We start from the raw sequence: 12,532 nt of genomic DNA on the forward strand, positions 1-12,532 counted from the left end.
TGTTCACGTAAAGTACCCTGTAGGTTTTGATTCCCTTGCGAATGTCGAAATTTGCGAAAATTTTCAGCATAAACGGCTGTATCTTCTGATTGCTTTGGCTTATAAGTTTGATTTTTTCACTGCTTCAAGGGACCGTAGACTTGAGTATTCAATATAAATTTCAGCTTTATATCTCAACGCGTTACTGAGAAAAAGGGTTTTGACAGAAAGACAGACCGGCAGACGGACAAACAGACGAACGGATATCAAAGTGATCCTACAAGGATTCTGGTTTTTCCTTTTGAGGTTCGGAACCCTAAAATCAACATTATTATTAATATAATTCACTGTAAGGAAACTGGAAGAACTTATTTAGTTATATTTATCTTCTCATCATTAATAGAACTAAAAATTAACAAAAAACAAAGTTACGTTATGTAAATAAATAATAATCAGTTCTATTAAGATTACCTACCTACCCTATTTTTAGTTTCTAATGAATTAAATTTCTTTTTTGTTTATATTATTTTCTTAACCACAGACTTATTGATTCTCATTCTCAAAGATACTAGTCTCATTCTTAGAAAACCCATTTTAAAATGAAAAAAATTGCATAAAAATTAGCTAATTTGAATGAAAATTTAAATTATCAACTTGTAGTCTTAGTCAAAAATTTACAATCTATTTTAAATTACATATTTTAACAAACAATTCATTGCTACTTAATGAAAAACAATGTGGACGCAATATGTTCTATTGTTATGCACTATGGGTATAGTTTGCGCCCACCGTGGACGCAAAATGGAAGTTGTACAAATTCGGTGTAGTAATTCGCGTCCACCTTATTTTAGCTATTAATTGTAAAAGAAATAAGCTGATTTATAATCCATACTATTCCATGTTTTGTTAGCAAAGTTAAGAAACAGTTACATATTCAAAAATTCACATTTAACAATAAGATACTTACCGTCAAACGCGACGCTGCGCACTATTTTTTTCTCAAAATCCCGCGCGTTTTAGCTCTCTCGTTTAATAACCAAAATTAAATATTTTTTTTAAATAGGATAGGCGGTGCGCAGGCATATATTGAATATGTGTGCATGTCTCTTATACATTGATGTATTATCGGAAATTTTTCTTATTACAATTTTACTTAAAGTATACTTATTTTCGTGAATTTTCTAAAAGATATCCGCAAAATGGACGCGAATAGGCATGTGGACGCGAACAGGCGCAATGACCCTAGTTGGTGCGCATACTTGATATTTTTTTAATCGACGTTTATGATCGTATAAAACATCAAGTTATGAGATTGATAAGAAAAAAAAAGACGGGTTGCACTCCGGGAGTGCCGGCAGAAGTGAAAACTTGATTATTAACGTTCAGCATGTTTGATATTTTGGAATGGTATCCGTCTTACGCATGGAATATAAGGGCTAAAAAAAAAGTCCGTCTTACGCTTTTTCGATCAGGCCACTTGTCCTCACGCGAGTTAAAGATTTTATACCCAACGCCGCTAAAGAAGTTTTCACTTCAAAAACACCTCACGTAATTTATGAACGCCCCCTAAGCAACACACTTGCATTTTGCACCTTGTTCAAAAGAAGTATAGGAGTCAATTCACAGTCATACACAATCGAAAACAATTCAGGCGGTAGGTGGCGGTAGCCTGTCAGTCAAAAATCCACCTGTCGTCTTCATAATATATTTGTGGTGACTGCACATGTTCCCTCTGAGTGGAATTATATAGAGCTGCTGTTACATACCCTTCTTGGTTTTGTTTTGAAATTTGAATTTTCATACTTTTGCATAATGAAAGTTATGTATGATGTCAGAAATAGAGATTCTCCCTGATTCTGATATTTATATTTTTATTCTGAGGTCCTTGATTGAGTTAAACAATAAAAATGTTCGATTCCATGATATTTTTATTTATAAAAGCAAATATTTTTACGAGAAATTAACAATTTATAATTTTTACCAGTATTTGTGTCGATTTGTATTATAAAATAACAATTTAATTTTTTTAATTTTTATTCTATTCCCGGTCGAAGCAAGTGAATTTTCGAAAAGCTATGAATGCAGTTACATCTCTTTTTAAAAAAAAAGGAATGTTTCCTTTCAGAAAAATTTTCAATCTCCAGTATTTCAAGTAGGTACGTTCCCTCCAGGGCCCATCGAAAATCTCCACATTGTATAATTACATTTATATTATATTTTACATGTACCCAAAGCGCTTACTTACACACACAAGTAGGTGATAGACATTGTTATATTTTATGACGTCATCATTATTATCAGCCTACATTTGTCCATTGCTGAACATAGGCCTCAGTCATGGGCCATGGCACGCCACTGAGCCCACTGCCCAGTCGTTCGCTCGTATGAATAACAAGATGACAATTTTTAAAAATAACAAAATATAACTCTGTTTTTATAACATAAAAAAAATAACAAGCAGAGATAAAATTGAAATGCCATTTTACCGGTTAGCTAAAGTTAAAAATTCATTTATGGGTCAAGGTGTACTCTTTTACAGCAGATTTCATTGTATTGAAGAGTTTAGTAGTGCTTTAATACCAGGGATGTTTCATAGGGAGCTCCGTAACCGTAACCGAAACTATCGGATATCCGATATAAAAAAATATCCGTAACCGCAACCGAATCCGAAATAAAAGTTTCGGATACTATCGGATAGGGGCGGAGCTTAATTGAGACACGTTAAGACTTGTTGTTTTGATCGGCCGGGCGCAGCCGACACACAAGCCGCGCGTATTGCAGTTTTATTATAGGTACATAACTAAGATAACACTCAATATTAATTTATAATCATTTTCATATTTTAAATACACACTGATTGTAATTCAAAACTCACAGACCGATTGTAATTTTTACCAAATGGTAACATATAAATCTGTGGTGTTTGGTATATAGGTACCTCGTAAGTGCAAAAATGGCCATTTTTTGTTTTCTGGCCAGCTATACAGATAAAAACGTCCTCTTTCGTTTGGTCTATGTCACATAAGCCTACTGATAGTAGAAATACCTTAAATAGGTTGTATCAAAACCCCTTAAGTACAAAAAAAAATATTTATATTTGATACAAATCACTACATAGTATAAAACAAAGTCGCTTTCCCTGTCCCTATGTCCCTATGTCCCTATGTCCCTTTGTACGCTTAAATCTTTGAAACTACGCAACGGATTTTGATGCGGTTTTTTATAATAGATAGAGTGATTCAAGAGGAAGGTTTATATGTACAATAACATCCATTAAATAGTGGAGAAGTACTGTTATTTTTGAGGTTTATAATGTGATGTCTTAAATTTTTTCCGATTACATTGCAAACGCAGGCTGAACCCTACGAGTTTTATCAAAATAATGTACTAAGTATTGTACACATTGAAAAGGTCTACAGAAAAGTCCGCGATGGTATATGTCTATCTCTTATGGATAACCCACAATAACTTTTTTTGTCATTTACTTTTTACGACAAATAATGGCTAATTTTCGAAGCGATTTTAACCAATGCAGCATTAATCCTTAACCAATTAAATACCTTGAAGACATTGTTCCTTCCTCTTGAATCACTCTATCTATTAAAAAAAACCGCATCAAAATCCGTTGCGTTGTTTCAAAGATTTAAGCGTACAAAGGGACATAGGGAAATAGGGACATAGGGACAGAGAAAGCGACTTTGTTTTATACTATGTAGTTAATACCCGTGCAAAGCCGGAGCGGGTCGCTATGTTTTTATATACAACGTTCACAGTTTTTCTGTAGTGTATTTAGTATCAGCATTGCACCCGTGCGAAGCCGGTGCGGGTCGCTAGTATATTAATATAACTTAACATAGACTTGTATTTTGTAAAACGAATACTCAATCAACGAACGGCCATTTGCAACGTGCTTACATACGGCCATTTACAACTTGAACAATTATTATCATCACTTAACTTATTTGTACCAAATCAAATAAAATTATTTGTGAACTTAACAGGTCTTCTCTCTTACTTAAATATAACGTTATTTGGCACATAATTTAAATCTTCAGACATAAGGTCCGAAGCCTGATCTATAAAGAAACATGCATATGATGCAAGATCTCTTATAGACTTAGTGTGTTCAGAAACGTTTACCAATCTTTAAATCGATTTAAAGATTGGTAAACGTTTAAAAAGCCAAGTAACGATACCTACATGCACAAGGTTTGATTCTTTGTCTCTTCAAATTCATTCTTTCGTGTCAGATTAGAATAGATTTAGAAAAATCGGAACATAAGGCAACATTTCACTATGAAACTAAAAGATATAAAAGCTGTTTGTTTACAGATTCCAAATTTAACTGCATCTGTAGCCTTTTATAAAAGAAACTTTGGACTTTTAATTTAAAAATCCGCAAAGTTACTACTAGACGAACATTCCATTATGTTGAGGTGCAGATGAAATCGCATCATGCTTATGGCATTTTATTAACGGTTTGGCAGAAGAAGTAGAGTAGCTTATTTTATATTCAGTGTTGTCCAGGTCAAAAAGTGAAGTCCCATGTCCCCAAGTGGGGTAAGGGGCAGATGCATTATACATCTGTTTCACTGATCGATTTTCATTAGGGACAAGTAGGTGATCAGCCTTCTGTGTCCTACCCATAGAAATCTAAATAACAAGACACATAGAAGTGCTATAATGTCATACTTAATTCGTATAAAAACCGCTGTCGCCAAAATTAACACATTTAAACCGATAGCTAAACAGTACACATAAGTAAACTATGCCTTTTATTGGACAGCTTGATTTTAGTGAAAACTAACTTAAATATTAAATTAAGCTTTTTAATATGTATCCTAACGCACGAATTTACGGTTTATTTTAGAATAACATCCCTAAGTATATGAGACGTTTTGTTTATTTTTGCTCCATTACGAAAAAATTCGGCTTTTCTACAACAGAGGTTGTCAATTTTCAATAGATATAACTTTGAACATAAACTCAAAGAAATAAGGTTGAAATTTGTGTTAAACGTTATAATAAGAATGGTTGACTGTGTCATTCATTGTTATTTCGATTACTATGGTGACACTCGTAATACTTGTAAAATATTGTTTAATTTTAAGGAAACACGGCAATATTTATAAACAAAAATATTTGCCGGTGAAATGTTATATTATTACAATTTATGGAAGAATTTCCGCACTGGGAAATGCTGCAACATACCATGTTTATTCACACACGTGTCAGGAACTGAACAAGCGACGAACAGACTTGTGGCATGGTAACCACCTGAGCGGCGACAATGTCACGCGCGCTTACGACTTCTAGTGGCTTATTATTTAGATTTCTATGGTCCTACCAGACCGAGACATTTTTTTTTCTTCGTCTCCACCGGGAATCGAACCCAGGACCCCTCGGTGCTACGCACACGCGTCAACCACTGTACCAAAGAGGCGGTCAAAGGTCCAGGTCAAAAACGGTTAAGCAGATATTGAAAAATTCATTAAAAAAGAAACAGCACCACATCCGTTCCTCGAGATAAATGAAAATAACCAGCAATCGCCATGATGTAAAATTAATGAATGAATCTGACTTCTTTCCATTTTCGAAACTATTGACTACCTACTCATTTTATCAAAAGAAATACTACAACAGACAAAACTACATTTGGTTAGAACTTTTTTTTCTCGTTGATGTATGAAAAGTCTAATGACGTAGATTTTAAATACTCTTTGAGTGAAAATGAAGATTTTCTGTATTTCTGGTTTAAGAGAACTGAGAAAAGAGAGAAGTCTCCGAAGTGGCTTTGCCATTGGCCTCTAATGAGCCTATCAATATCGATGCTCTGAAATTCAAAGATCTCTTAGATCTCCTGCCAATAAGTGATCTAATTAATTATGATGATTATTTCAAATCATTGTCTCATGGTCCGACTAGAAACAATCTTATGACTTTCAGTGACAGTGATGACGACTATGAATGAATGTTGTAGTGGTACGTTTTACAAACAAATTTTAAAGTGAAACTTTTATTACATCGTCTCAAACTTTTTGGTCTGTGTAGCGCATGTCGCGTGTATCGCGGCTGCCGAGTAGGTATACCTACTCGGCAGCCGACCGACACGCGACATGCGCTACACAAAGCAGTGTTCGGAACCGTTCGAACAGTTTCACTTTTACCGTGGTTTCATAAAACCACACAACATTTTTTTTTGACTTGATCCAGCTCGTAACTATTTGCAGGATAAGGGCATCTTCTCACAAGGAGAAGGCATGAGCAGTAATCACCATGCTTGTTCACTGCTGGTTGGTGATTTCAGACCAAAATCCCGGTTGCCATCACGATGTTTTTCTGTTATTAGAAATGATGATGTTTTCTTGTTATAGAAGATGTATCTCTGGTTATTAGAGAATCTACTTATGCATCCGAAAAAGACACATTGGTACATGTCGGTTGATGAGATCGATCCCGCAGCATCTAGCACGGCGGGCAAGTAAACTACCGTGACTTCTGAACCACACACACACACACACACTACTTTTAGGATTTTACTTTGTAGAGAGAGTATCAGAGAATTGCATATTGCACGAAAATCACAATATTTCCTGGCTTTTTTATGAGCTTACTTATTTGTGGCAAATCACACTCCTATTCGTTTTTGTTTTTATATATATGGTTAAATCTATTTGTATGGAAGACGTTTCCCCATAATATTGCACGACTCATGATGCGAAGCATCAGAGAGTGCTTTACGATCGAAAAATTTTTTTCGCCTCATTTTTGCAGCTATTCTTATTATTATAGCCTTGTTAGTTCACGGAATCAAGATATTTTGCATACTATTGTCGAGATAATTTAATGGAGATTAATCCCATACTTTTTAAAAATTGATTTACTTCAATAGAATTGGAAAAAAACACCGAAATAGGTCAAAAAATTTTCCTGTCCATGAAACCTGAAAACACTATAACTTGTGAAAAAATCCATCATTTGAGTTAATTTTTTTTTTAATATTCTAATCGACGATTGTAGGTCACTGAATGCGAATGATTAATTAATTCAGTGTCGTTTAATTGCAATTAATAAAAAACGAAAACTACAATAAGTTTTTTTTTTATTTTTTTATATTTCATAATTAAATGAGCATTATGAGTCGTGCACTTTTGGATTTTCCAAACTTTTTTTATTTTTTTTGTAAGTTTTTAAAACTTGAACATAATAAACATTTAAATATCATAAATTTGTTTTACTCAAGAGTTTATTAACATGGTGGCAACCGCGAAAACTTTCAAACGCTCATACTCAAAAATCACCATTTTGCACTTAAGTGGTACGTACCAAATACCACAGAAATAAAAACGTGTGCGTGTACTAGTGTACACACGGAAGAAGTGAAACTTCTTTATGACCTTATTTTTCAAAAAATAATTTAAGTACTATATTATGCAACTTTACAGAAATACGTCGAATCACGCGTGGTAGGGATAAGAAAAAGATGGCGCGTAACGGAAAAATGTCACGCGTAACGAAAAATTGTTACACTAAATTTTTTTCCAACCCCGATAAAGAAGTTTCACTTCAATAATTTACTATATGCAACTTTACAGAAATACGTCAATCACGTGTGGTTGGGATAAAAACAAGATGGCGCGTAACGGAAAAATGTCACGCGTAACGAAAAAATGTTACACCAAATTTTTTTCCAACCCCGATAAAGAAGTTTCACTTCAATAAAACCATTATATTAGCTATAATTTGTATTTTACTTTTGAAATTCATTAAAATTTTAATATCCGTAACCGAAATTATCCGAAACTAACGGATAATCCGAAATAATTTCAAATCTGTATCCGTAACCGTATCCAGTATAATAATCATTCCTATATCCGTATCCAATCCGTATCCGAAACTTCATATCCTTAACATCCCTGTTTAATACCTATGTAAAAAATGTATTCGTTCAGAGAGCCTACATGGAAGATGAAAGTCCATGGAGGGTTGTCGCGTAACCTGACACCACCACCACCACCACAGGACAGCTCTTTGGCATAATATTATGATACAACGATATTATATAGTTCACAGGGTTATGATATATTAGGTAGTTACATATTATGTAAAATTAAATCCCATCAAAAACATTTTCATGTAAAATGCTGCCAAGACGAGCCCATATGACTCGCACTGTCAAAAAGTTATCAGATCTCATGTAGAGCCAAGCTTCTAACACTAAACGCCCTAACTCTACAAGGCCTAACTTCACAAACTCTACACCTTAGTCAAAATATGTGGCTTGGCCATTTCGCTACATTCACATCGGCGTAAGGTGAAAAATTAATTCACTGTTTTTGTGTTATACAATAGTTCTTGTAGTAACGAACGGCCAAGCCACATATTTTGACTAAGGTGTAGAGTTTGTGAAGTTAGGCCTTGTAGAGTTAGGGCGTGTAGTGTTAGAAGCTTGGCTCTACATGAGATCTGATAACTTTTTGACAGTGCGAGTCATATGGGCTCGTCTTGGCAGCATTTTACATGAAAATGTTTTTGATGGGATTTCATTTCTTTTTGTAAGTTGTTTGTAACAAAAATTTTTTTTTATTTTTAGCTACTGTGTGGACGTAAGAGGCAGGAGACGTTCGCAACACTTCTATTCATCATAATTATTATATGATCTGATCTGAAGTATATGTCTCAATATATGTCGATTAAATTTTTTTTTTAACAAGGAGTACCTATACATATATATATCTAGGGGAACCAAGTTTTTGATTATAAGATTAGACCTCTAGCGTCATCAAAATTTAATTTAAAATTACAGGTCTCATACAAACTCCCGTCCCCTAGTTTAAGGGGTTGGGGGATGAAAGTTACAAGTTTTATAATTTTTTTGTTGTTTGTGTGCTAATACTAGCTTATATACAAAATTTCAGCTTTCTAGGACATTAGGAAATACCTTAAGAATTCTCATCAGTGAGTCAGTGACGAAATTAGCGTTTTTTAGATATAAATAAAATCTGAAGTATAAAAGCTAATGTAATTAAAACTTAATATGTTCAATAAGTCCGCTATTGACAATATATCCCGAAAATTTTGTTAATCTAGCATAATCCAAACCCAAGTTATGAGGGTTCAAAAAAACGTCGAAACGCTTCGAGAAAAGGTAGGTAGTGCCCGTGCGTTTCGCTTGGCTCGTCTTGGCGGGGGCACTACCGTGCCCCCAAATTGTAATATTGACATGATTTTAAAAGAGCAACTATAGAGTTTCTTCTCGATTCTTCTCCATACATACTGCTTTTCGAATCGGTGGTAAATGTTAAAAAAGCGTTATGACGATTCAAAAGTTTGAATAATAAAAAGCTGAGAGTTTGGTTGTTTGAATGCGCAAATCACTGGACATCACTACATAGTATAAAACAAAGTCGCTTTCTCTGTCCCTATGTCCCTTAGTACGCTTAAATCTTTGAAACTACGCAACGGATTTTGATGCGGTTTTTTTTAATAGATAGAGTGATTCAAGTGGAGAAGTAGGTACTGTTATTTTTGAGGTTTCTAATGTGATGTCGTAAAAAATTACATTTTTTCCGCTTACATTGCAAACGCAGGCTGAACCCTACGAGTTTTATCAAAATAATGTACTAAGTATTATACACATTGAAAAGGTCTACAGAAAAGGCCGCGATGGCATTTGTCTATCTCTTATGGATAACACACAATAACTTTTTTTTGTCATTTACTTTTTACGACAAAATATAATGGCTAATTTTCGAAGCGATTTTAACCAATACAGCATTAATCCTTAACCAATTAAATACCTTGAATACATTGTTCATTTAATATAGATCTATATGGCCCTTTACACCGTATGATTTAAGTGAATATTTTCGAAGATATTACAGACTAGTGGTCCGCCCCGGCTTCGCCCGTGGTACATATTTCGTAATAAAAGGTAGCATATGTCCTTTCTCAGGTATCAAAATATCTCCATACCAAATTTCATGCAAATTGGTTCAGTAGTTTAGGCGTGATTGAGTAACAGACAGACAGACAGAGTTACTTTCGCATTTATAATATTAGTATGGATTTCAAAATTGCGGGACGTAGCGTTTGCGGCGGTACCGGCCGGCCGCCCGGCTACCTATATATTTTATACCCGTGCGAAGCCGGAGCGGGCAGCTATGTTTTTATATACAACGTTCACAGTTTTTCTGTAGTGTATTTAGTATCAGCATTGCACCCGTGCGAAGCCGGGGCGGGTCGCTAGTAATACATATTTAAAAAAATATTTCAGCGCTGGGTGGTGTGCTCAAAGTGATAAAGATAATATAAAAATTAAAAGATGATGAAATGATGATATTATATGAAACATTTAGTATTTAGGTTGGTTTTGTTTTTATTTATTTTTATTAATTGCTCAGTAAAATTAAGCAAGTTGATTAATAATATAATTGTCCGTATTTATGCAAAATGGAACCACTCGACAAATTTCGTTTTTTGATTTTATTGAAGAATACTCATCCAAAAGTGGTCTAAATTCTTATACAAACAAGAACCACATGATTTTTACGTTGGAAACAAGGTATACTAAAAGCAGAAAGGAACCACCAGCAACAACGAATAATTACATATTAAGCAAAACCGAACCACAGCACCACGGGACTGCTTTGTTCAAACAAATAAACGATATTACTATCATGTCATTTTATACAAAACAGATCCACACCTACTTGGTACCATTATACATTACACATATTTCTATTAATAACAATTATTTTTAATACACAAAATGGAACCAGGTTTCTGTGGTATGGTTATGCGTAAAATAAATACATAATTTAATTGTAATTTTTTATTGCAAAATAAAACCACAAGCATTCGGTTCTATTATGCATAAATAAATATTGTAAAACATTCTGAAACCCATTATCGCTATATGGAACCAAATGCCTTGACTTGTTACAATGCTTCTCATCTTTAAACAACGTATTTCATTACTTAAATAGCTCAAAGTGCAAAACTCCAATTTTTAAAGTAAAACGTCGAACATCTGTCAATATAGGTGACATTCAGCGAAGTAGTTCGAATACGTGACGGTGTTTTTTTCCTCCGCGAAGTAAGTTCTATTGTTTTTGTTAATTACCTTTAAAATTAAATGTGAAAATGTTTAGTAATAAATAAATAAGCAAGCAATGGGTAAGAAAAGCATTGGAGACGAACACCGAAGATAATAATGAAGATACAACGGGTAAGTAGTTTTATTTAATGCATTTAAGTACTTATTGAATTTGAGATGCAGGTACGCTTTATCCACTTTTGATTCATTCCCGATTGTGGTGTGATTTTAAGAAGATAGTTCATTGTAAGTACAAGAGGAATCCTCTGTGGATTTACGTATTTTAACGACAATGTCGTTGTTCACGAAGGCGAGTCGAATTAAGAGTCATTTTGTTACGATTCATCTGTCATTGTGAGATGAAACTACTAAAGTCTAAACCCTGTTTTAAAAATAACTGTCGATGATCTAGGTACCTACCTACTATTTTGGTAAAATACGTTTAGATGTATTTCTGATGCCGCTGTAACAACAAATACTAAAAAACAGAATAAAAAAAGACGTGTGGCACTCGGGGACTGCTGCGGTAAAGCTATTGCATAGCATGCCTTCAAGCAACACCTCCGAGCCCGTCGGAGTGAGGTTTTTTCGTTACGGAATTTCTCGATTCATTCCCCGCGCTCAAGGCCCGCGATAGAAGCTATGCAATAGCTTAATAAATATTTAAGAAGCTCCCATACAATAAGCCGTGATTTTTTTGCCGTTTTTATAGATAATGGTACGGAACTCTTCGTTGCGCGAGTCCGACTCGCACTTAGCCAGTTTTTTGTACATGGCGCATGTACAACATACTTAGTCGTCTAGTAGGGACACGGCTTTATAAGAACTAATAATATTTTGCTGTCGCCATATACCTACCTACGTATAAAAGCCACGCGGCTTTATTGTTTTGATTTAAAGCTTTTTTTCTTTTTATTACAGAAGATAACGAAGAACCTTATACGTCGCTGCCTCTGGAGAAGCTTTCTTCACCTTCTAGCGATATTCAGTCCATATTACATCTCATTCCACAAGATGCACAGTTTTTATAACGGTCTCATTAGTGATGATGCAATAGAAGACCACATAGATGGACTAGACACGGTGGATTTCGAAATCCAATTTGATGATAACGTCGAATAAACGTCCTATATAAGTATTATTTTATATATTTTATTAATTAAAGCTTTAATTTCGATATTATAAATACATAGTTTCATTTATTTCATTAAATCCCTGGGATGTGGTTCCTTTTTGTATAAGAGAAAACCTATCAATTGATAAATGTTAAAAGGAACCACATGCACATTTTCTTAATTATCTAGAAAGTTTAAGAATATTCAGAGCAAATTTATATACACATACTTAAATAAGTAATTTATCAATGAATTTAAATAAAATAAATTTTAATTTTACTTCATCTGACAGAGCTGCAAATGTTTTTGTAAATCCTTTAATATCTCAGAAGTGCGTTTT

General features: G+C 34.1%; 1 long non-coding RNA gene across 1 annotated transcript; it reads left to right on the forward strand.

Annotated features, from left to right (window-relative positions):
• Positions 1 to 10,654: 10,654 nt before the first annotated feature.
• LOC149911424 (uncharacterized) lies at positions 10,655 to 12,243 on the forward strand. Its single transcript, XR_016457152.1, has 2 exons — positions 10,655 to 11,209; positions 11,999 to 12,243. It is a non-coding gene; the product is annotated as an uncharacterized LOC149911424 (long non-coding RNA).
• The last annotated feature ends 289 nt before the right edge of the window (positions 12,244 to 12,532 follow it).

Source organism: Colias eurytheme, chromosome 1, assembly GCF_061535395.1.
Source record: "Colias eurytheme isolate Ceu_HAF_F1 chromosome 1, ilColEury1 Martin Lab GWU primary, whole genome shotgun sequence".
Taxonomy (NCBI): domain Eukaryota; kingdom Metazoa; phylum Arthropoda; class Insecta; order Lepidoptera; family Pieridae; genus Colias; species Colias eurytheme.